Source organism: Schistocerca americana, chromosome 3 (assembly GCF_021461395.2).
Source record: "Schistocerca americana isolate TAMUIC-IGC-003095 chromosome 3, iqSchAmer2.1, whole genome shotgun sequence".
NCBI classification, from domain to species: Eukaryota; Metazoa; Arthropoda; class Insecta; order Orthoptera; family Acrididae; genus Schistocerca; species Schistocerca americana.
Window position 1 is genome coordinate 235,187,775 of NC_060121.1, and position 26,490 is coordinate 235,214,264.

The window sequence follows — 26,490 nt, forward strand, 5'->3', positions numbered from 1 at the left end:
GTGTCATCGAAAAGTCCGTTAACTTTTGAAAATCCAGTACTTCACGTAATAATGTACGTACAGAGGTAAAAACTGACACAATTGCTTCGAATGATATGTGATTTTATTGAAATCGAAAAGACGCACAAAATAACCATCAGATAGCGCTTTATATGATTCAAAAGCAATGGTTAGCGTAACGGTTTATTATTAAAAAGACGATTTTCTTTATAACAGATGCTCAAATAGTCAGCCATCATTCATCAACAGTACCTATAGTCGAAGGATAACGTCGCGAACAGCACTGTACAGCAAATCATTAAGTGTGGTGAGAAACTGCCAGTGGATGTTGACTCCAAGCATCCGTGATCAGGTCGGACAACTGCGATAGACGTGCGACTTCAGGTGAACCTACAACCTATAACCACACTACCTGAGGTCTGGAGACCTGAGGGACGTAGGAGGGGGTTCAAGCATCACGGAAATGACAGCTCAGCAGCAAGAGGTCTTCCACAACTGTAGCACTATGGGGTGGAGATGAATCCTGTGTAAAAGTCGTACCTTCCAGCAGGTGTTTATCAGCCATGCTAAGGTTGTTGCCATTCTGTAACACATCAGACTACCTGGAACCCATCACGCTGACAGTTTGAACTGCAAGACTTCGCATTTCCAACACCATCGGTTGTCCGGGTTTTGCACTCGTTTTAGGTTTCAATAAAAACCCGTATCATCTCAGAGATGTGTATCAAGTTTACCTACTTACCCACATTCTTCCGTGAACTGGCGCATTTTGAAGTGTTAAAGAACTTTTCAATAGTCCTGTACTTAAAGAAAATACTTAATATCTACCTGTCCTTGCGTCAATCGTCCATCCACTGCAGATCTTATTCAGTTTCACTTCGATTTGCTTGCATCGGAGCGTTCCCATGTACAAGAGCATAAACTAAAGCCTCACTGAAATTCCCACGTTGAACTTTAACGGATCTGTAAGCTCTATGTGCTAGGAATTTTTGAACGCGTTCACAAAGCTCTACATAATTGATCAACATCGTTTCTTGTTCACTAAAACTGCGGCACCGAATCAAATGTCATTCGACAGTCGAGGAAAACATTATCAACGTACTATGCCTCGTGGAAGAACGCTGCAAGATGGGTTTCAGATAATCCCTGTTTGTGAAATCGATATCCTGCAAAGGAAATTTTGAACCTCTAGAAATGTCATAATATTCCAGCTTAAGACAGACTTCGATAATTCTACAACAGACTGACGTCAGCAAAATACTGGAGTTCATCATAAATATGGAATTAACGTGAGAAATACGCGCTTGAACATAAATCCGACTTCCATTTAAGCCTGCTGGTTGCGCTGTTTTATTTAAATACGGGCCACAACTTGCAATGTTCTCAGTGCGTTGCAGGTGTTCTGTGTAGTTGTGAGTGCATTATGACGGAGTTACGTGTTTGGTTTTTTAAGAGGGAGCTATCAAAGATTTATACCACATACAGGGAGACTGGGAAAACATCAGTTGCTGCGTCAGAACTCGGACGAAAGTGTGTTTTGAGTGGTCGTGGAAAACAGTCACTGAAAGAGATTGTTATGAAAAATAGGAGGGTTACAGGTCCGAAGTCACTGCTGAACTGCATGTCGCACACGCGAACCCCGTCACTCTCAACACAACACTAAAGGAGTTCGATTAGCAGACAACTGCAGGACGAGTTGGAATTCTAATGTCACTAAACTCCTGTAAGAGGAAAACATGGTCCCGAAACCACAAAAACTAGAATATGGGGCTATGGAAGAAAGGCATTCGATATGATGAATCATGTTACACGCTGTTCCCAAATTCTGGCCGAATTTACGTCCAGGGGTGAAGAATGGTAGCGTTCGACGATGATTTGTGCAGCCATATCGTGGTGTTCCATGGGCCCTATGATCATTCTGGACGATCAATGCCCGTCCAATGTTACAATGTTAGTTCCCCTAAAGTGATGCTGCATTCCAAGATGACAGGAACCTTGTGCAAGCAATCCGCATCATCCAGTACTGGTATTGTGAAAATGAATATGAATTATCGCACCTCTCGTGGCCACCATAGTCACCGTATTACAATATTACTGAGATTTTGTGATCTACTTTCGAAAGAAGGGTGAGTGATCGCTGTCCACTTCCATCATCGTTACCTGATCTTGCCATTATTTTGCAGGATGAATGGTACAAGACGCCCCGGAAATCATACAGGACTTGCATTTGTCCAATCCGAGATGTCTGAAAAATTTCCTACATTATATTAGGCATAGTAACATGTTGTGTTGGTGTTTCCATTTTTTTGTCCACCCCCCATGGATCTGTGCGTATGTACATCTTACCGAGAAACGTTCTTGAAACGGGGATCCTTGGTTCACGACTTACTACTAAAAAAAAGCACTCAGTCTTCAGGCCACGAGTGGCCTACCACGACCATCCGACCGCCGTGTCAGCCTCAGGGGAGGATGTGGATAGGAGGGGCGTGGGGTCAGCACACCGCTCTCCCGGTCGTTATGATGGTATTTTTGACCGTAGCCGTTGTTAATCAGTCGACTAGCTCTTCAATTGGCATTACGAGGCTGAGTGCACCCCGAAAAATGGCAATAGCGCATGGCAGCCTAGAGGGTCACCCATCCAAGTGCCGGCAACGCCCGATAGCGCTTAACTTCGGTGATCTCACGGGAACCGGTGTAGCCACTGCGGCAAGGCCGTTGCCCGACTTACTATTAAGGTCTACAAATAATCCGTTTTAATTTCGTGGAGCGAGATATTTATAGGTATCAAGGTTTCAATGGTTTCTGTTGTTCGATTGACTAGTGTAACTCTACATGCGCTCAAGGAGATGAAGTTGAACTTATCTACGATCGACCTTAGGTAGCGGTAGACCTTTAACAAGCGTCCGACACCATTGAAAGTTACGAGCATATACACTCCTTGACAATTACGAAGGAACAGAGAAATTCTTGGACAGGCAAAGATAGGCTGTATGAAACATCGTACATACACTATGTGATCAAAAGTATCCGAACACCTGGCTGACAATGACTTAACAAATTCGTGGCGCCCTCCATCGGTAATGCTGGAATTCATAACGGTGTTGGCCCACTCTTAACCTTGAAGATAGCATCCACTCTCGCAGGCATACGTCCAGTCAGGTGCTGGAAGGTTTCTTGAGGAATGGCAACACGTTCTTCACGGAGTGCTGCACAGAGGAGAGGTATCGATGTCGGTCGGTGAGGCCTGGCACGAAGTCGGCGTTCCAAAACATCCCAAAGGTGTTCTATAGGATTCAGGTCAGGACTCTGTGCAGGCAGGTCCGTTACAGGAATGTTATTGTGTTGTAACCACTCTGCCACCGGACGTGCATTATGAACGGGTGCTCGATCGTGTTCTAAGACACAATCGCAATTCCCGAATTAATCTTCAACAGTGGGAAGCAAGAAGCTGCCACGCTAAACAACAAGGAGTACAGTCCCCCCCCCCCCCCCCCCCCCCAATGAAAAACACGACCACACCATAACACAACCGTCTCCGAATTTTACTGTTGGCACTACACACACTGGCAGATGACATTTCCCTGGCATTCGCCATACCCACACCCTGTCATCAGATCGCCACATTGTGTACCGTGATTCGACACTATACACGTTTTTCCACTGTTCAATCATCCAATGCTTACGCTCCTTACACCAAGCGAGGCGTCGTTTGGATTTTATCGGCGTGATGTGTGGCTTACGAGAAAATCGCTCGACCATGAAATCCGAGTTTTCTTACCTCCTGCCTAACTGTCATAGTACTTGCAGTGGATCCTGATGCAGTTTGGAATTATTGTGTGATGGTCTGGATAGATGTCTGCCTATTACACATTACGATCCTCTTCAAGAGTCGGCGGTCTCTGTTAGTCAACAGACGAGGTCGGCCTGTACGCTTTTGTGCTGTACGTGTTCCTTCACGTTTCCACTTCACTACCATATCGGAAACAGTGGACCTAGGGATGTTTAGGAATGTCGAAATCTCGCGTACAGACGTATGGCAAAAGTAACACCCAATCACCTCACCAAGTTCGAAGTCCGTGAGTTACGCGGAGCGCTCCATTCTGCTCTATCAAGGCGTCTAATGACTACTGAGGTCGCTAACATGGAGTACCTGGCAGTAGGTGGCAGCACAATGGACCTAACACGGAAAACGTATGTTTTTTGGGGTGTCCGGTTACTTTTGATAACGTAGTGTAGATAATACAGCCGGAGTGGTTTATTTATAACGAAATAATGTACAGATTTAACCACAGGGGAAAGCAGAATGACGTACATTTTGCACGTGTTATACATACTGACTCCACGCTGATAAGAAGTCTTTAGGGGATATTGTCGCACTACTCTCTCAGGGCGTTTTTCAGTTCTTGGATGTTCGTTGAGAAACACATCTGTGAACAGAATCCGAGGAACGACTTATATGATTTAGGTCCGAAGACAACGCAGACCATTCCATACTCTCAATATCTTCACATCTCAATATAAGCCCCTGCAGTCGCTCTATCCTCAGTGCTCTCGGTGGCTCAGATGGATCGAGCGTCTGCCATGTAAGCAGGAGATCCTGGGCTCGAGTCGCGGTCGGAGCACACATTTTCAACTGTCCCCGTTGATGTATATCAACTCCTATCAGCAGCTTAAGATCGTGATTTAATTATCATCCCGACCCGCATGGTCCCTACACCAACGGAGTGGTTGAAGTGGGATAGATTAAACAGGCATCCGAACATACAAACAAGTCTGATATAATCGCAGCAAAATGATTCTGGCAGAGACGCGTGTACCGGTAGTGGTTTCACGGTCTGCAGCGATCTAACGGCGAGTGAGATGTATGTTCCTTTTCGCCACTATGACTACGTATCGATGCTCTTGTGATGTGGTGGTCCGATTACGACCAGCAGCATGCTTTCGCATAGCATTTCCACCTTCAGGGGTATGTTTTAATCACAAGATGACACTTTTGGACACACTCATTACTGTGGCCACTATAGTGACACTTTTATCTGCTCCACCGTGATCGTAAGTACTCAAATGATGTTTTGCAGACATGCTGCCATACCACACCGAATGTCGCACTAATCGGTTCCACAGCCACCTTGGTCAAACCCCTTGCTGCATGAAACGTCGAATGCATACGGAGCGTTCGTGCATAGGCTTCACTGCACTTAGAACATCCCGCCCTCTACATTTCCTTTTATGGTCGAGTGTTTCGCAGCAGGTGTCGGTTGTTCCGTAGCAGCTAGCAGTCATCATCAGCAAGTGTTAATTGATCCGCATCAACTGTCAAGCGGTGTATTATATACATATCTGTGATACGGAAATGTAGATAAGAAGCACATCTACTAAAATTTTTCATAAAACGTGAGATATATGATGCTGAAAACGATATTTTGATACAAATTCACAAAGTACTGAATACGAGTCCGAAATTAGAGATGCTGACTGATTACACAAGGCGGTGGTACCTAATACAGAATTTTGTTCGGTATACGTCATCCTGACACGTGCAACAAGATAGAGGGTGGCACGAAGAAATATAAATACGGCATGGAATAGAACAGAAAATGTAAATTAGTATAAAATTCATCTTTAGGTTCCTGCGTAAACCCAATCTTGGAAAACGCGGTATATTCCGAAAAGCGCCGACGTGTGGGACAATGATGTTTTTAAAAATTATTGGTTCTCGTAGCATTCGCAGATTTTATGCTCCGCTTCTAGGTCACAACCGAACCGCCACCTCGGAAATCTCTACAGGTTCTGAACTAAATCCGTATGTCATGCAGCACACTGCGTAACAACGTCTCATTTTAGATCAAACTTACTACCTCTTTCGTAATAACTAATACCAGAGAAAATCCCACGGAATTCATGTATTTACCGTGCGAGGTGTTGTATCTGCGACAACTGGAAACTAGTTCTTAGATTAGTTCGAAGAGACGTTACCACAGCCCCTGTTTATCGTTACCACCTGACCTTCCGTACGGATAGTACTACAATTTACCCTTGGTTGTTTGTATTCAAATATTAACTTCTACTTTAGAAAAGTTTCACTCGTAGGTCATACCTGTATCTCTTCACAGTGCCGGCGTTGCTTTCTGACCAGGAAACGCTCTGTCCCATGAGCCAGTCCAGAAACAACCACACATCCAGGTGTTGTCTCTTCTTGCCCGGCATGTCGGTAACTCGAAACTAGCATGTCGCTCGGCAACGACCGGAAAATCGTAACAATAAACCGTCAAAGTCTGCTGACGTCACCCTGACTGCACTCCGAAATACTCTGAAAGGAGACTGCCTTGTAAATTTCAGTTACTGTTGCAAATTAACGCTGGTAACTCAAAGCTTGCAGCAGGAGAACGGCACCTCCCCTCCCAGTTACATGCTACTCGATACAATAAAAGGACCACATAGAGAAAAAATTATCAAGCATCAGAATTAAAGTGGTTACTGGTTTAATCAGACGAAACGTGAAGTCATACACATTACGTCTACGTCTGTATCATAACCATTTAATTAACACTTAACTCTTTGGCAGAGGGATCCTGGAACCACTTTCAGACAATTTCACGACCGAACCATTCTCGAATAGCGCGTGGGAAAACCAACATCAAATCCCTCCGCGCGACCAGTGCTTGCTGCTATTTTATTACGATGATCATTTATCCCTTTGTAGGTAACAGTCAATATTTTCGCATCCGGAGAAGTATGTTGGTGACCTGAAATTTTGTAAAATTTACCCGCCACCGTCATACAATTACTGCCTCCCCTAAGTAGCTTATAGCTTCTTTCACAGTCTTTCTTCTATTTTGTGGTAATTAGAAACGAGCTGCCCTTCTTTTAATTGTTTCGACGTCCTCCGTCAGTTCCTTTTGGTAATGATCCACAGCACGCAACATTAATTCAGAAGAGAAAGGACTAGCGAAGTGTAGGCAGTCTCCTTAGTAAATGTGTTGTACCTTCTAATTATTCGGCCAGTAAAAGGCAATCTTTGGTTCGCCTTCCCCTAACAATTCCTGCGAGATGCTCCCAATTTAAGCTGTTCGTCATTGTAAATCGTGCCTATTTAGTTTAACTGTTAATCTTTAAGACAGTTTTATTTATAATATGCAGAGGAATGGAAAAGAAAATTTGTGAGGTGTTGGATGACGATCAGTGTCGCTTTGGTAGAGGTAAAGGCACCAGAGAGGCAATTGTGACGTTTCGGTTGATAACGGAATCAAGACTAAATAGAAGTCAAGTCACTTTCTTAGGATACTATTACCTAGGCAACAAAATAACCAATGACGGACGGAACAAGGAGGATATCTAAAGTAGACTAGCACTGGCAAGAAGGGCGTTCCTGGCCAAGAGAAGTGTACAAGTATCAAGCAATAACCTTAATTTGAGGCAGAAATTTCTCAGAATGTACCTTTGGAGCACAGCATTGTATGATAGTGAAACATGGATTGAGGGAAAACCGGAAGAGAAGAGAATCGAAGCATTTGAGACGTGGTGTTACAGACGAATGTTAAAAATTAAGTGGACTGATAAGGTAAGTAATGAGGAAGTTCTACGCAGAATCGGAGACGAGAGAAATATGTGAAAACACTGACAAGGAGAAGGTACAGGATGATAGGACATCTGTTAAGAAATTAGTGAACAACTTCCATGGTACTAGAGGGAAATCGTGCTCAGGCCCATCACATGCTCCATGATGTGCTGGATTATCGAAATGTGTCTGCTGAATGGGTGTCGAAAAACCTGGTCATGAATAACAAGACCGCAAGAATGGAAATCGGCCTCGATCAGTCTACGCGGTGCTGCAACAGGGAAATAATATCCTGCTCAAAATCATTACTGGCATGAGACATTTGTGCACCACATGACATTGACGTGGAAGCACCTCAGTTCACCAGTGAGGAAAAACTTCAACGTGTCACCATCCTCAGGAAAGGTTATGGCCAAAGTGTTCGGGAATGTAAAAGCGGTGATACCCTTTGCTTTCTTCCTGCAAAGGAGAATCAATTCCGCAAGCTACTGTGACACCCTCTCCAAACGCAGCTCCGCCATTCGACGAAAGAGACCAGGGATCTGCACGACAATGTGAAACCACTCATCGTAAGGGTCAAACAGTATCAGGTTCGTCGCTTCAGATAGGAGAGACTGGATAACCCAGCCTACAGCCCCGATCTTTCCCCACTGGCCTTTCGTCTCTTCCCTACACTGAAAGCCGCACACCCGGAACGTTACTTCCAAACTAGTGTTGAGGTGGAGCTGCAAGTGCGAAAAAGTCCTTGCATCGCAGGGCACCGAGGTTCATCAAAGTGGTTTCTTCAAACTGATTGCACTCTGTGACCAAAGTCTCAATGTCGATAGCCGCTGTGACGAAAAACAGCGCAAGGTGTACAATTCATGATGCTGTGGTGCATTTGTTTTTGGCAATAAAGTTTCTATGTGAGAAACACTGACGAATTTTACTTTCGAACGTCCCTAGCCGTTCGAGCACTATCGCTTATTTCAATAATGTGGTAAATAAATCCTCTACGTCGTTTTCTAAGGAAATATCTCGGCGTCCGTCTTAAGCCAGGGCCGGCCAAACGCTGCACAGTGTGCAGACGTGCGGAAGTGCTGCACATGTGCGCACGTGTGCGACGGGGAGCGACAGCGACATCTGTTATTAGACATGTGTCCTAAATGAACGGCGGCGGCTTCACTTCCCTGTGGTACAAGCAAGAGCGCAACATATCCAGTCTCGTTTACCCCTGGTGACCGTAACCTTAACAGAGAAGTACTGAGAAATGGCAAGTAAAGTGAAAAAGCAAAGGACGGGAGATCTATGTTCTCAGTCGTTTAAAAATGACTGGGAACTGCAGTTCTTTTTTGTAGCCGTTGGTGAAAACTCACAGTGTTTGCTGTGCCGCCGAATAATAGGCGGCCAGCGTAAGTTTTCAATTGAAAGACATTACAATACATATCACGAAGACGAGTGTAGTGTACCGAAAAGTGAAGAACGGCAAGCAAAATTAAATGTCCTTCAGAAAATGGATGAGACATATTAACTCGATTTTACTGTACGTCAAAGTAACTGATACTTCTTGAACTCTTAGTTTCTTGTGTTACATTTATGTCTGTTTTATTGTACGCTATACAATGTACTGTTTCCAATTTTCCAGAATGACAACCACACTAAACCTTCACTGCGAGCAAGTTTTAAAATCGCATTAAGAATTGCACAATCTGGGAAACCTTTTTCCGAAGGGGAGTTTGTGAAAGGGTGTCTGACTGATGCTGCAGAACTTGTGTGTCCCACGAACGTTAGCAGGTTTCAAGAAATCAGTCTATCCAAACAAACAGTGACAAGACGTGTCAGTGCTATGGCCGGCGATCTGCACAGGCAGCTAATAAATAAGGCTAAATACTTTGTTGTTTCTCTGTTGCGCTCGATGAAGCAACAGATCTTACAGTTACCGCCCAGGTTGTGATATACATACGAGGTGTCGATAACGCACTTTGTGTAACAGAGGAGTGACATCTGTGCGTAGAAACATGAACTACATGAACGCTGACGGCTGCGGCGTGCACGCTGTGACCCGGAAGTTGCACATGTGCAAGAGCATCGCACGCGTGCAGAATTTCTGGACGGCCCAGGTCTTAAGCGATTGCGGGGATACAAGGAAAAACTAAGTTTGTATCGCCGGTCGACGCTTTCAACCCAGTTCTTATCGTATGGTAGTTCTGTGCTCTATCCACGGTGTCACCGCACAAAGCAAAAAGAAAAGGGAGAGGACTGGATTCGATCTTTGAAACAAGAGGCGCAATTGTATGATCTGCAACACATTACGTCAGATATGAATCACTGGAAGCCCTAATCGCAAACTTTATGTTCAAAATTGATGTAAGGAATGTGATTGTGATTCGGAAACCAACAAAATCTGCATGAAGGGCTGCATATTCACAAACTAGGCGGATTAGTGTTGAGATAGGTAGATTCCCACCATCAAGTAATTATTCAAGTGAAGCACTGATATGTTAACCGCAAAAGTACAGATTTCATCGCCAAAGCTAAACTTGAATTTGTTTCCACGTTGAAGAAAGGTGAAATTTCGTAATCGGCTTACCAATACACAGACAATAGTGTCCTTTCATTATTTTTTTACTGTTTGCAGCAAATATTAGGATATGAATTATTACAAGCTCAGCGGAATGAACATAACACGATTACAAGTCGGTTTGATGTATCATGTGCTTCGGGATAAAATGTTATGGAAGAGAAGTGTCGGTTCAGTTTAAATATTAATTCATCAGTTTTGTTTCCACTGCGGTTATCTGTTACGCCGTAGATAATTACATATTGACGTTCAAATATCACGTTATTTGTGACGTCGTTGACTCTCAAATTATTTTAGCTGACTGTACGGATCCATATCATGTAACGCACCAAACGTACCATGAAAGTTTAAGGTTTCAGAAAATGACATGACAGTAGTATGGCAACGATGTGTTGCACTGATTTATGCACGACACTTGTTATTAGATTTCCTACTTGTCTTCCGTAATGATGATTGCCCCGAAAATGGACGTTTGCTCCGACACTGGTTTGGCTAGTTTGCGAATAAATAATCCTTCAAGGAGAGTTTGTCGATATCTAAATAGGAATGACCTTCAGATAGCCAAACTGTAGAGAACCAAAATAGAAAACAGTTAGCAGTGGCTATTGGGAAAACTTTGAGGAAAACTGAAAAGTGGAGAACCACTGGAATCCGAAAGCTGAATACAATCAAGGCAGCAGTACACACTTAGGGGTCACAAATAATCACGCCTTTTGTAAAACCGTCTGGCAGCAGCATCTCACAGAGGCATTAAATGAAACAATCTTGTGTATTATACTACGGTTGGAATTCAAAATAGGTTTCGGTGCTTTGGTAGACAGCGGCAGATACTCTACTGTGGTCTGTTAACAAGTGTTTTCATGCAATAAGAGAATACGGATGAAACGTGGAAGATCGATTTCAGATTGTGAATGAAATTGCTCACGACGACAACCTTGCGTGTGATCAGGTTCACTGTCGAGGCACGTAAAGGTGCTAAGTCGACATTTTCAGATGTTTTGGGTAAATGAAAATCAGTGGGCGGCTCAGCCACTCAGTATATTGCAAGCCGACGCACGCTGGTTTAAATCTCAGACAGCAGAATTTTCAACTTTCAGTATGGAAACAGCCGCTTTATATATACGCACATCGAAAAAGTTTTGCATCACTCCGGTTCCCAGAACTCCTGAAGATAGACGTTGGCTGTGGATATTGTTATCACACAAACAGTCCCTTTCACTGTTCAGAGATGTCATCCACCAAAGATGTAAACAACCATGTATGAGCAACGCCTATTAGACGGAGTGGGTCTGACAGCGATCAGTGCGAGTCATTCCACCAGAAAGAAAGTACACGGCTCTTGTTTTCTGCAGTTCAACCCTGCCTAGACGGTCAATACCGTGGTTCGATCGCGTCCGCATTGTCACTTTGCGCCAGGAAGGTCTCTCAACAAGGGAAGTGTCCAGGCGTCTCGGACTGAACCAAAGCGATGTAGTCGCATGTTCGAATCCTGCCTCGGGCATAGATATGTGTGATGGCCTTAGGTTAGTTGGGTTTAAATAGTTCTAAGTTCTAGGGGACAGATGACCACAGATGTTAAGTCCCATAGTACTCAGAGCCATTTGAACCATTTGAACGAAAGCGATGTAGTTCGGACATGGAAGAGAGACAGAGAGACAGGAACTGCCGATGACATGCCTTGCTCAGGCCGCCTAAGATCAACTACTGCAGTGGGTGACCGCTACCTACGTATTATTTCTCGGCGGTCCACCTTTGCAACCACGACACCATGAAGCACGGTACAGATAGGTCCACCAACGTGCCGAATGGACTGCTCAAGATTGGCATCACGTTCTCTTCACCGATGAGTGTGGCAAAGGCCTTCAACCAGACAATCGTCGGAGACGTGTTTGGAGGTAACCCGGTCAAGCTGAACGCCTTAGACACTCTGTCCAGCGAGTGCAACAAGGTGGAGGAGTATTTCAAAACCACATCAAACGAAATATTACACTTTTCCTATGATGGACCACGTTGTATGCAGGGTCACATTGTATAATAAACTTAACATAGAAAAATGCTAGACACATAATCAAATCGTAGACATATTTAAATTAACGGGAATCTGATGTAGCCAATACGCTATAGTACAGATCAACAGCGAAAAACTCACACTATACAACGTGCATGGACCACAACCAAAACTCTTTGAACAACGTAAGTTACGTTTAAACGCGATTATGAGATGATTATGACGATATTTGTTTTTCGGCGCGCTCAGCTACGTGGTTATCTACGCCCGTACAAATTCCAAAGCTTTTCACTGTCCAGCCTCGCCAGTTCCCCCAATGACGAGGAAATGATGAGAACAACATAAATATCCAGATCCCAGGCGGAGGAAAGCCTCACCCGGCTGGGAATCGAACGCGGGACCTCGTAATTCAGAGGCAACAACGCTAGCCATTAGACAAAGAGCTCCGGAAGGTTGAACACAAGTGATGTCACATTTAAAGACATGAAAATGCCGCAGACAAAATATTACACACAGCTGCAAGTGCCAGCCAGCACCTCACTATTATTCTGGTAGCTCGTTGCGTGAGAATGGACACCAGAAAGCAACTCAAAATAAATAGTTGAAGTCTATAAGTAATTTGCCAGATTACTGTGGCCACTGTAGTGACACTTTGAACTGCTCAGCATGATCGCAAACAGTCAAATGATGTGTTGCAGACACGTTACCGTACCACATGGAATGTCCCACTAACCATTTACACAACCACCATGGACAAACCCTGCACTGAATGAAATGTCGAATGCATACAGTGTTTCGTGCACGGGCTTAGCTACAGTTAACAGGTCCGGCCCTGTACATTTCCCATAAATGCCATTGGTCGGTTGCTCCGCAGCAGTTTTCGGTTGTTCCATAGCAACTAGCAGACGTTAATTAGCTAGTGTCAGTTGTTCCACAGCAATTGTCAAACAGCGTAGTATTTACATATCTGTGATACTGAAATGTAGGTGAGAAATATATCTAACAAAAATTTTCATAAAATTTAAGATATATAATGCTGAAAACGATATTTTGAGCCAAATTCGCAAAATACAGGATAGGAGTTAGAATAAGCGATGCTGACTGATTACGTAAGGCGGTGGGGGCGAAGACACAACTGTATTTGGTACACGTCATTCTGACACATGCAGCAAGATACGGGGTGGCACCAGGAAATATAAATATACAGGGTGAAAAGTATTTAAACCGACAAACTCTTGGAGGTTGTAGGAGACATCAAAACAAATATTTTTCCCTAATGGCACTTTTTCATACGAGGATTATTTAAACCGCTGGAGGCCGTATTACGCTCTTCAGTTGACAGAGGCCGTAACCTCCCAGACTTTAAATACTTGTCACACTGTATACTACATGGAATAGAACAGAGCATTTAAATTACTATAACCTTTGTCCTTAGGTCCCAACATAAACCCTAACTAGAAAAACGCGGTATATTCCGAAACAGCGCCAAACGTATGGGACAATGATGTTTGTGGAAATTATTGCTTCTCATTGTATTCGCACAATTTAGCCTGCGCTTCTATGTCCCAACTGAACCGCCACCTCGGAAATCCCACAGATTCTCAACAAAATCAGTACGCCATGTAGCATACTACGTAAGAAAATCTGATTTCAGATCAATTTTTCTTAATTCTGTTTTCCCTTTCTCTTAATTAATAATATCCAAAGAAATTCCATTGAATTCATACATTTTCCGTACGAGGCGTTACATGTGCGGCGATTGGAAGCTAATTCTTAAGCATGCCTGGAAGAGATGCTTCCAAAGCCCTTGTTTATCGTTACCAACTGTCCTTCCTTCTGGATAGTACTGCAGTTTACCCTTGATAGGATTTCTTCAAATACTAACTTCTATTTTAGTGAAGTTTAGGTCGTGGAACATACCTGTATCTCTTCACAGTGCCGACGTTGCTTTCTGACCAGGAAACGCCCTGTTGAAGGAGCCAGTCCTCTCACGGAAACAACCACATGTCCAGTTATTCCATCTTCTTGTCCGGCATGTCGGCAACTCGAAACTGGTGTGTCGCTCGGCAACGACCGGCTATTCGTAACAATGAACCGTCAATGCCTGATGACGTCACTCTGATTGAACTCCGAAATACTCTGAACGCGGACTACCTCATGAATTCCAGCTATTGTTGCAAATGAAAGCTGGTAACTTAAAGCTTGCAGCACGAGAATATCGCCTCCCACTTATGTGTAATCGAGACAATAATGAGGATGATGTAGTGAAAAACAAAATTAAGCATCAGAATGAGAGTGTTCACCGGTTTATTCAGACGAAACGTGAATTCATATACATTACGTCTACCTCTCTATGATTTCTCCATAATTAACATGTAAGAGTTTGACAGAGGGATCGTCGAACCACTTTCAGATAATTTCACGACTGTTCCACTGTCGAATAGCGCGTGGGAGTAACGAACCTCTAAACCCTTCCTTCAGATCAACGACTGAAATACTCACACTGTACAACGTGCGTGGACCACGACCTAACTCTCTGAACAACGTACGTTAAGTTTTTAACACTGTGACAATAATTATGGTGATATTTGATTTGTCGGGCGCTCAGCTATGCAGTTATTAGCGACCGTACAAATTTTCAATCTATTCACTGTCCACACTCGCCACTTCCCCGATTGATTAGGAAATGATGAGTACAACAAAAACACCCGACCCCACCCGGTCAGGAATCGAACTCTGGATTCCATGATCCAGAGGGAGCAACACTGGCTCCGGAACTCTGAACAGAGTGAAGGCACATTTAAAGCATTAAAATGCTCCAAACAAAGTATTACACACATCTGCAGATGCCAGCCACCACCTCATTATTATTCTGGTACATTCTTGCATGAGAATGGCCAGACAGTAACTCAAAGCTAATACCGAACGTCTATAAGCAAGTTGCCATATCAGTCCTAGTAAACCCTGGAAGCGGCCAGGCGACCCAAAAGCCAAGGACAGAAACGAAATTTCTTTTTCACCATTCGGCGGGGCTAACAAAGACTCGACAAACCGCCTGCACGCCTGTAGTGGCCTGTATGCACTGTCTCCGTAGTACACTCTCGTTCATAAAAAAAACTTAACACCTTGAACGACTAGACATTGGACGTTTATATTCACTAGACGTAAGCATGTTTTGCAGAAATGATTTGCTCTTCAGTCACCTATGTTGAGCATGTGTCCTGTTACGTAGTAAGCGCAGGGTTCGCCATTGGCCCTACTGACTCGCTGCATGTGTGATGGCATCGACGCATGTAAGGCACGAATGGCGTCATGTGGTGTAGCCATGCATCCTGCATTGGTGGTTGGCACAGGGCTACAGCGCTATACCTGTCGTTCCACCATACACCACATGTTTTCGACTTGTCAAGTCTGGTGATCTGGCGGGCCAGGGCAAAATGCTGACATCCCGCGACACAAAGAAGGCATGTGTCCGTGCAGCAACATGGGGTCGTGCAATATCTCGCTGAAAAATGGCGGTTGTGGTGTTGTGCAGAAAGCGTGTGGCTACGGGTCCCAGGACATCATTGACGTAGGTCACACTGGTCAGAGTGCCCTGAACAAGACTAACTGTGGTCTGTGGTTGTACCCAATAGCCTCCCACACCATAAGACCTTAAACTGAGGCTGTATCTCTCCTGTCAAAGCAGTGACTGTGTTGAAGCTCCCCCTGTCTGCGGCGGGCCAAAATACATCCATCATTTTCAAACAAACTAAATCTGGATTCGTCCGATAACACTGTCTGATGCCATTTCTGTCCCCACTGACGTAATTCTATACACCACTGCGCATAGCATGTTTATGCACATTAGTCATAGGTAGACAAACCATGTCGTATTAAACGTCATCGCGCTGTAACCCCTGGTTGTGTACGATGTGTTACACTGTTTTGCCAGAGCGGAGGAGGAGGCAGATCTATTCTGTAATGCCATTCGGACGAGGTGTCGATCTTCTCAGGGGCCAACCTGGTCGTGTTTTACGACCTTCCGTGAACCATTCTGCACACACATTTGTACTCGCGAAACACTTCGTCCGACACGAGGAGCTAATTCCCTAATGGCTGCATCGCATTCTCTCATGCCAATAATGCGCCCTCTTTAAAACTCACTGATTATACGGTACCCTTCGCGGGAACGTCTCCGGGGCATCCTCTACGTCTATTCAAGTGACATTCATCCATTACCACCGGTTCATAACGACAACGAGAGCGGCAGGAACATTTTAACGATAGGTGGTGTTGCGCATTGATATCGATTTTGACCATGAACCCGCTGGCCGACATTGTTCAAATGCTGTTTATTTCTGCAGAACATACTACTGCTCATGTCCTTTCAATAAGAACGTTCTATCTATAGTCGTTCAAGGTATTCTGCTTTCTCTGAACGTGAGTTATACAGGGTGAGTTAGGAGGAAAGCTACATGCTTTGACGACTGATAGTATTTGTGATCGTGAACTAAAAACATCACATGAACGTGTGCCCTGTTTTCAAAAGTTTCCAGGAAACCAATGAAAATATTTGGGATCAGGAAAAATGTATTTGATGATAAAGGAAACATTGTGATCTAATTTCGTGTTTAATTGTGTATATTTCCTCACAAAAAATGTTTAAAAAGTCCACCTTCAACCCCAATACATTTCACAGCTGTCCTATACATATGCTGTGTTGGTTATCTGAGGTAATGCGTACGGTTCTTTGCTTGAATATATGGATATACTCATAAAAAGCGAGCGAGAAAATCTTCCTTAGTGTCCACTATCCGTTTGTAGACTTCGCTCTTAAGCCAGCTCCACAAACAGTAATCTAATGGACTAATACCTACTGACCTCGATGACTAAGAAATGACTCCACGGCGACTGCTCCAACCCAAAGGATGCGTTTGATTGAGGTACTGTGTCACTGGCCATACGGAAGGCGCAGGAACTCCGTCGCACCGAATGTACATGCGACGTCGTGTTGCCAAAGGAATATCCTCCAGGTATTCTGATAACGCATTTTGAAGGTAATCAAGATAATGTACTGCATTAAGATGGTTATCTGAAACGAGTGGACAGCTGTAGGTTGGTAGTCAATAATACCGCTTTGAAACGGTCGGTAAGGAAATATACATAGCCTACATCGCTTTGGTTGTATCGGCATGTGAGTGGAGGTGAAAAAGAACATGCTCATGGTTTTCGAACACCTGTAATTGAGATACGGTTAGCCGGCCGGAGTGGCCGTGCGGTCAAGGCACTACAGTCTGGAATCGCGTGACCGCTACGGTCGCAGGTTCGAATCCTGCCTCGGGCATGGATGTGTGTGATGTGCTTAGGTTAGTTAGGTTTAAGTAGTTCTAAGTTCTAGGGGACTGATGACCACAGCAGTTAAGTCCCATCCATAGTGCTCAGAGCCATTTGAACCATTTTTTTTTTTAGGTACGGTTAAGAAATAGGCATATGTTCATCTGCAGTTTTTGTTCAGAATAACAAGTACTATCACGGCTCAAATCATTCCTCCTGACTCCGCTATGTGCCAGTAGAAACGTCTGCAATCAACTAGTGCAAAAAGCAATCGATAATCTAGTACAGAATGTCTCTGCAATAGACTTGCGACTCAGCCCTCGTGTACGAATGAAGAACTTGATAGGTGACGCTATAAAGAAAGACATTCAACTTACTTGTTTGAATAGCGGTAAAACGTCGCAGGAATTCTGCAAAATCCAAGAATCACGAAAGCATTCTTAGAACGTTGGAAAACGTGAATTACTTAATAGTATTCAAGACATATATACCACGTGATAAAAAAGTCAGTATAAATTTGAAAACGTTATAAACCACAGAATTATGTACATAGAGAGGTAAAAATTGACACACATGCTTGGAATGATATGGGGTTTTATTAGAAACAAAAGAAACGAAGTTCACAAAATGTCCGACAGATGACGCTGGACAGCAAAACGTCAGTGACTGCGCATAACAATCGTGTATAAGGAGAGCTGTAATGAGAGAGAGAATCAGATGCGCCAGCAGTCGGAACATGTTGATGTTACCTGAAAAGTCGCTTTTAGTGAAGCTGTATTATCAGAATTGGGAATGTGCTAATTCAACGTTACGATCCTATCGCCATAGGAAGGGAATTCGAACGGGTAAAGGTCCGCTGACAAATGCAGATGTGGTGAGAATCATTTCGCAGTTCAAAGCCACGGGTTGTTTAGACGATAGACCCCGTAGCGGCCGACCGAGCACAAGACGTAATGCTGCTGAGACAGTTCAGGGAGAAATGGAGACCGTAGCGGGTTCGTCTATGCACGGGGAAGTCAGCGCTCGTGCAGTCGCACGTCGCGCCGGCATTACATACACTACTGTTTGGTTGGCAATGAGGCGTACCCTCCAATGCTATCCGTACAAAATCCATCGGCATCATGAACTGTTACCTGGCGATTTAGTGAAGCGGAGGGCATTTGCGGTGTGGGTGTTTCAAAAGATGGCGGATGATGACGACTGGTTGAGTAACGTGTTGTGGACGAAGCTCATTTCACGCTCCGAGGGTCTGTCAACGCCCACAACTGCAGAATATGGTATACCGAAAATCCTAGAACTGTCGTGGAAAGTCCACTGCACGACGAAAAAGTCACGGTATGGGTTGGATTTACCACATCTACCGTTATCGGGCCTTATTTCTTCGAGGACATGCGTGATTCTGGTTTTGTAACTGCTACCGTGACGGGTGAGAAGTACACCGATGTGTTACAGAATCGCATCATCCGCAGGCTGGTTGATAAACACCTGCTGGAACGTACGATGTTTATGCAGGATGGCGCTCCACCCCATATTGCTAGACGCGTGAAAGAGCTCTTGCTCGTGTCGTTTGGTGATGATCGTGTGCTCGGCCGCCACTTTCGTCATGCTTGGCGTTCCAGGTCCCCAGACCTCAGTCTGTGCGATTATTGGCTTTGGGGTTACCTGAAGTCGCAAGTGTATCGTGATCGACCGACATCTCTAGGGATGCTGAACGACAACATCCGACGCCAACGCCTCACCAAAACTCCGGACATGCTTTACAGTGCTCTTCACAGCATTATTTCTCGACTACAGATATTGTTGAGGAATAATAGTGGACACATTGAGCATTTCCTGTAAAGAACATTACCTTTGCTTTGTCTTATTTTGTTACGCTGATTATTGCTATTCTGATCAGATGAAGCGCCATCTGTCGAACATCTTTTGAGCTTTTGTATTTTTTTTTTCTAATAAAACCCCATGTCATTCCAAGCATGTGTGTCAAATTGTACCTCTCTATGTACATTATTCCGTGGTTTATTCATTTTTCAAATTTATACTGACTTTTTGATCACCCAGTATATACGAGAGCCGTAAAATGATAGTGTTCTAATAACAGCTGGGAAAGTAGGATTAAAGCACTCACGTTCAAACGCTCAATCTTCGACGAAAGATTTCGTGGCAGCTGCTGCCTTTTCCAGTGAATTATGGAGTGTGTATTGGTGTGCGGATGAAGACGCAGCAAGGCGTTGCTCACGAGAGCACTTTCCACTTGGCCGGCTCGTTGCACCTCCCTGCTGGCTGCCTGCGGTTTGCCCCGTCGGTGAGGAAAGCGCGGAGTTGGCTTGCAAGCACGCGGCTAGTCGGGTATTTCGCCAAAGGGGCAACTGGGGCGAGCACGTTATCTGACCGCGGCTGCCGGCTTCTCAGCGCGCAAAGCGGGAGCTCCTCCGGCGTCTGGTATGCAAGGTGCCAGCGCTGCAGTGGCCACGTCCTCACTGCGGGCGTGTCGCCGCCTTCTGAGGTAGCTCAGAAAATGTAGTCGGTATTTTATGCCCCTCTCTCTCAGGTCCTATATCTCTGAAGGCTTTTTTTGAGCTGTTATCTGCGTTTTCAAAAAATGGCTCTGAGCACTATGGGACTCAACTGCTGAGGTCATCAGTCCCCTAGAACTTAGAACTAGTTAAACCTAACTAACCTAAGGACATCACAAACATCCATGCCCGAGGCAGGATTCGAACCTGCGACCGTAGCGGTCTTGCGGTTCCAGACTGCAGCGCCTTTAACCGCACGGCCACTTCGGCCGGCTAGAAGATTATCTGCGTTTTATTTATTACGTAACTCCTCTTATTCGTGTTGTTCCTGAATACGTACACAGATGTTCTTGACGTTGTTTACACACTGAAGCGCTAAAGAAAGTAACATAGGGATCCGCATTCAAACACAAAGATATGTAAACAAACAGAATACGGCGCTGAAGTGGGCAATGACTATATAAGAAACACAACTAGCACTTTATACTCATGAAGTAATGAGCGCTATCGACAGGGGATGTCAAATTGATTTCATATTTTTAGATTTCCAGAAGGCTTTCGACACCGTTCCTCACAAGCGTCTCCTAATGAAACTGCGTGCCTACGGAGTATCGCCTCAGTTGTGCGACTGGATTCGTAATTTCCTGTCAGAAAGGTCACAGTTCGTAGTAATAGACGGAAAGTCATCGAGTAAAACAGGAGTAATATCCGGCGTTCCCCAAGGAAGTGTTACAGGTCCTCTATTGTTCCTGATCTATATTAACGACATAGGAGACAATCTAAGTAGCCGTCTTAGACTGTTTGCAGATGATGCTGTCATTTACCGTCTTGTAAAGTCATCAGATGATCAAAACGACTTGCAAAATGATTTAGATGAGATACCTGTATGGTGCGAAAAGTGGCAATTGAACCTGAATAAAGAAAAGTGTGAAGTTATTCACGTGAGTACTAAGGGAAATCAGCTAAATTTCGATTACGCGATAAGTCACACAAATCTGAGAGCTGTAAATTCAACTAAATACTTAGGGATTACAATTACAAATAACCTAAGTTGTAACGATCACATAGATAATATTGTGGGTAGAGCAAACCAAAGACTGCGATTCATTGGCAGAACTCTTAGAAGGTGCAACAAGTCTACCAAAGAGACTGCTTACACTACGCTTGTCCGCCCTATTCTGGAGTACTGCTGTGCGGTGTGGGATCTGCATCAGGTGGGACTGACGGATGACATCGAAGAAGTACAAAGAAGGGCAGCTCGTTTTGTATTGTCGCGAAATAGGGGACCTAGTGCCACAGACATTATACGTGAATTGCAGTGGCAATCATTAAAACATAGGTGTTTTCCGTTGCGACTGGATCTTCTCATGAAATTTCAATCACCAGTTTTCTCCTCAGATTGCGAAAACATTCTGTTGGCACCCACCTACACAGGGAGAAACGATCATCACGATAAAATGAGAGAAATCAGGGCTCGCACGGAAAAATTTTAGTGCTCGTTTTTCCCGCGTGCCGTTCGAGAGTGGAACGGTAGAGAGACAGCATGAAGGTGGTTCATTGAACCCTCTGCCAGGCACATTATTGTGAATAGCAGAGTAATCACGTAGCTGTAAATGTAGATAAGACAACAAGTGTCTGGCGCAGTTATTAGATCGGTTACTGCTGCTACAATGGCTGGTTATCAAGATTTAAGTCAGTTTGAACGTGGGACACAGCATCTCCGAGGAAGCGATGAATTGGAGATTTTCCTGTACGACCATTTTACGACTGTACCATGAGTATGAGGAATCAGGTAAAACATAAAATCTTCGACATCGCTGTGGCCGGAAAAGATCCTGCAAGAACAGGACCTACGACGATTGAAGAGAATAGTGCAACGTGACAGAAGTGCAACACTTCGGCAAACTGCTGCAGATTTCAATGCTGGGCTATCAAGAAGTGCGTCAACATCATCGAAATGGGATCTCGGTGTCGAAGGCCCATTCGTGTACTTTTGATGACTGCACGACACAAAAATTAACGCCTCGCCTGGGTCCGTCAACACCGACATTGGACTGTTGGTGACTAGAAACGTGTTGCTCGGTCGGGTGAGTCTCGTTTCAAATTGTATCGAGGGGATGGACGTATACGGGTATGGAGACAACCTCATGCATCCATGGACCATGCATGTCAGCAGGGGACTGTTCTAGCTGATGGAGGCTCTGTAATGGTGTGGGGCGTGTGCAGTTGGAGTCATATGGGACTCCTGGTACGTCTAGATACGATTCCCACAGATGACACGTACGTTAGCACCCTGTCTAATCAAGTGCATCCATTGACGTCCATTGTGCATTCCGACGGACCAGTCGCGAACAATTGTGGCCATTCGACATGGCGCACTGTCATTCGTAAAAATTCCATCCTTGTTTGTGGACAACAAGTCCATGAATGGCGGCAAGTGGCGCCACCACCAACTACCACAGTGTCTAGTTGGTAACTAGGAGCCGGAGTGGCCGTGCTGTTCTAGGCGCTTCAGTCTGGAACCGAGCGACCGCTACGGTCGCAGGTTCGAATCCTGCCTCGGGCATGAATGTGTGTGATGTCCTTAGGTTAGTTAGGTTTAATTAGTTCTAAGTTCTAGGCGACTGATGACCTCAGAGTCGCATAGTGCTCAGAGCCATTTGAACCATTTTTTGGTAACTAGGATTCATAGCTTCGTGGGTCTCTGCCACACTCAACTCCTGCAATCCCTGTTACCAACTGAAATCGCGACTTACCTGACCAGCCACAGTGTCCAATCGTCTGGGGTCAAAACGATGTTGTCACAAGCCTGTATATGCGCTGTAGGCAATAGAGTGCTGTTGGCAAAGGCACTCACGTCGGTCGTCTGCTGCCGCAACCCATTAACGCCAAATTTCGCCATACTGTCCTGATGGATACGTTCAACGTAAATTCCGTATTGATTTCTGTGGTTATTTCACGGAATGTTGCTTGTCTGTTAGCGCTGACGACTCTACAAAGACGCCGCTGCTGTCAGTCGTTAATTGAAGGCCATTGGCCACTGCGTTGACCGTAGTGACAGGTAATGCCTGAAATCTGATATACTCGGCACTCTCTTGGAGCTGTGGATCTCGGAATATTCAATTCCCTAACAATTTTCGAAATGGAATGACCCATGGGTCTAACTCCGACTATGATTTGGCGTTTGAAGTCTGTTAATCCCCATCGTGAGGCCATAATCACCTCGGACAGCTCTTCAGATGAATCATCTGAGTAGAGACGATAGCTCCGCCAATGTACTGTCCTTTTATACCTTGTGAACGTGATAGTACCGCCAACCGTATATGTGCATATCGCCGTCCTATGACTTGGTCACCTCAGTGTATCTACCTTCTAACTACTTATCTTCACGCTGTTTGAATATACATATATATATATATATATATATATATATATATATATATATATATATATATATATATAATTTGACTTTATGATGCTGTTTATAGAAAAATATTTCTTCTGTTCGCGAGTGATTTGTCGTAGGCTGTATTATATGCGAGATGTGATGATCTTGCTGTGTGTACTTAGGTCAATGTCAATTCGAGTATGAAAATGAAGGGTGTGAATAATTTGTATGTATTTTCCTTTTCTAGGATCATATCAATCTCTGCTGAAGGAGGTCTAGTTCAGTATTTCATGTGAATGTGATTTTTGGTATCATTACAATGTGATCTGCGTCACGTTTAATTCTTTCTATCATCTATCGTGTAATTATACGATCATTTGATTTATATAGGTACATATATTCAATAAGCATAACGTATTCTATACAAAAATATGTGCAGTTGTCATTGACAATTGCTCAACATGCAAATATTATTTATTGGGCATCAGTCAACGCTATGCCGAATAACATTTTGCATGAGGACCATAAGTGGACCAGCGCGTTATTGACTTCCTGACTTCCTCAATTTCTGAATCTCTTTCTTTTGTATGAATCACGCAGTTTTTCTGAAATTGTACGAATTTGTTTATGGCTCAAATGGCTCTGAGCACTATGGGACTCAACTGCTGAGGTCATTACTCCCCTAGAACTTAGAACTAGTTAAACCTAACTAACCTAAGGACATCACAAACATCCATGCCCGAGGCAGGATTCGAACCTGCGACCGTAGTGGTCTTGCGGTTCCAGACTGCAGCGCCTTTAACCGCACGGCCACTTCGGCCGGCGAATTTGTTTACCTATATATGTACCTCACGTCTAGCGACTGCCGTACCATGTCTTAGTGCATGAAAGCGAGCAAGCGTATTATTAGTTTTGTTTGAATTATGCCTGATATATGATTTAAACTATGCAGTCCTAGGGAACTACTTTTACATAGCTCGCTCTAAATGGGTAATTAATCTCAGAAGACTGTCTCTTATTATATTTAGGGAATTACAGTAGCTGCTATACAGCCATGGTCTTTGGTATTTGCCCTAGAGTAATGAATCGCGGATGCATTTAATTCACGTGAATTCAGTTCCACTCCAGTCAACCGTTCGTCCAATGTCGATCTTTCAGTACTATCTACAAATTTCACCAAAACCGTGATTTTTATAGCTCAACGAATAGCACCTTGTGATATGGTTCGACCACTCGGTAATGTAGTGCACACCAGATAAACATCCATTACGCATTAAATCTGATTATGTTATTTTGAATCCCAAAAGGACTTGATTTACTTATTTTTCACGAAAACAATTGTGGGATGTGGGAGTATAAGGCGAGGGGGTAAATTAGGAAAACATCTCTGACTGAACCTGGTGATTTATTACAGTGATTCAACAACCCACATGAAACACATGAACTGATATGAAACCAATCGTAAAGTATGCAGTTCATTACTTGTACGATAATGATGCTTATATAAAACTCCAAAAGGAAACCAGTTTGAATGACGTCAGAAGCATGGACATAAAAACTGGGATATCACAGAATGAGGAGGAGAATCCTGCACGAACGTTGGAATAATCATACACAACTAGTGAATAAAAGACAGAGTTCCTTCTCCACCAGCAATGAACCATAGAGCTGAAGGAGGCTGAGTTACACAGTGATTGAAGTCGGTGTCAGAGCGTTGCAATAAAAATTAGTAAATTCCCTTACTGTCATTGCATTTGATATAGTTGTGTAAATTGAGGTTCATTCTTAGAATCACTTACTCCATTCAGCAGGAAATCCTGTGCTCACACTATCTCTAATTCGTTCAGAAATGGCGGTCTAGTTGCACAAAGATTCCTACGCCAGAATAAGAGAAACAACTTCAAATCCTGGGATCAAATTCACGTAAATATACGTCAAAACGACAAGCTGATTTCTGAAGGCGATACGTTTGACATAGCAGGTGCAAACCTAACCTTTCTTCTACACAAGAGTCATCAAACTAAATACTAAATCTGCTTGTACTGCAAAAAGTTAATTTTTTTTAGCATCCTTGTGCTCACAGATTTAAGGAACCCTACTTTTAATAAATTCGTGAAGATTCTCAGTTAAAGATACCCCATTCCTGGTAGCTCATGTTTGGTATTGATATTAACAACGGAAGAACTCAAGTACAAATATCACCCGCGAAAATTATTAGAAAATTTCCACAATCAGAAATAAACACTCCCATGCATTTAGTGAAATTAGTGAAGCTATTTCCAAATAAAAGACAAGTATCTGCACTCACTGTCCGAAATAGAAATCGTACCAAAGCATCTTCCAAGGACCATTCATGCTTACTATCTCGACGACGGAACCCTGAGTACCGCTCGAAAAAGCTAGCCAGTAGTAGTTGCTGCGAAGATGAGTCTTTATAGGAGAGTGGAGGACGATCTCAAAGCAAATAATTCAGAGAGAAAAAGCTGGAAAACTCTGTCTCGCAAAGAAGGAACTTTGTCAGACTTCACAAAAGGTTATCAAGGTTGCCACTGCACTACCAGAAAGAAGAAGGAAGTCTCTGTTTGCCTAACTAGCACGCTTGAATACATACACCGACATATCAATGCTTGGCAGAGATTGTTCTTGGACATGGATTGGATGAGGAGAGGTTTTACACAAAATACGTTTCGCTGCACCATTCTCTTCCATGGGACTTCAACACGCAGAAAAACTATCTGCGCAAAATCTGAACGAGGTTGCCAAACACTATCATACGAGGAAAAGTGGGAGTGTGTTTGGACAAACAACTTTGAAGCCTGCGCTACAGAAACTATTCCCGCTCAGGAGATATCACACTTAATACTGCGTTACAACAACTCTAGCCTTGATAAACTCCACCATTCGCTGAGGACGACACTCCAAAAGTTTATTGAGGTACTGCATATCCAACTGAAGCCACTATTTAAAAATTAGATACCGTAGAGCTACTAATTTGCTGGGAGACTGATTAACACGCTTCACCCTTTGCTCTCAACAGCCGTAATAATTTTTTGTGGGAATAAAGGCACGAGATTTAGCGGGCCAGTCGAGCTGTAACAGGTACTTGCGTGTTCGTCAAATCGCCGAGGCCAAACGTTGCGGTGAAAC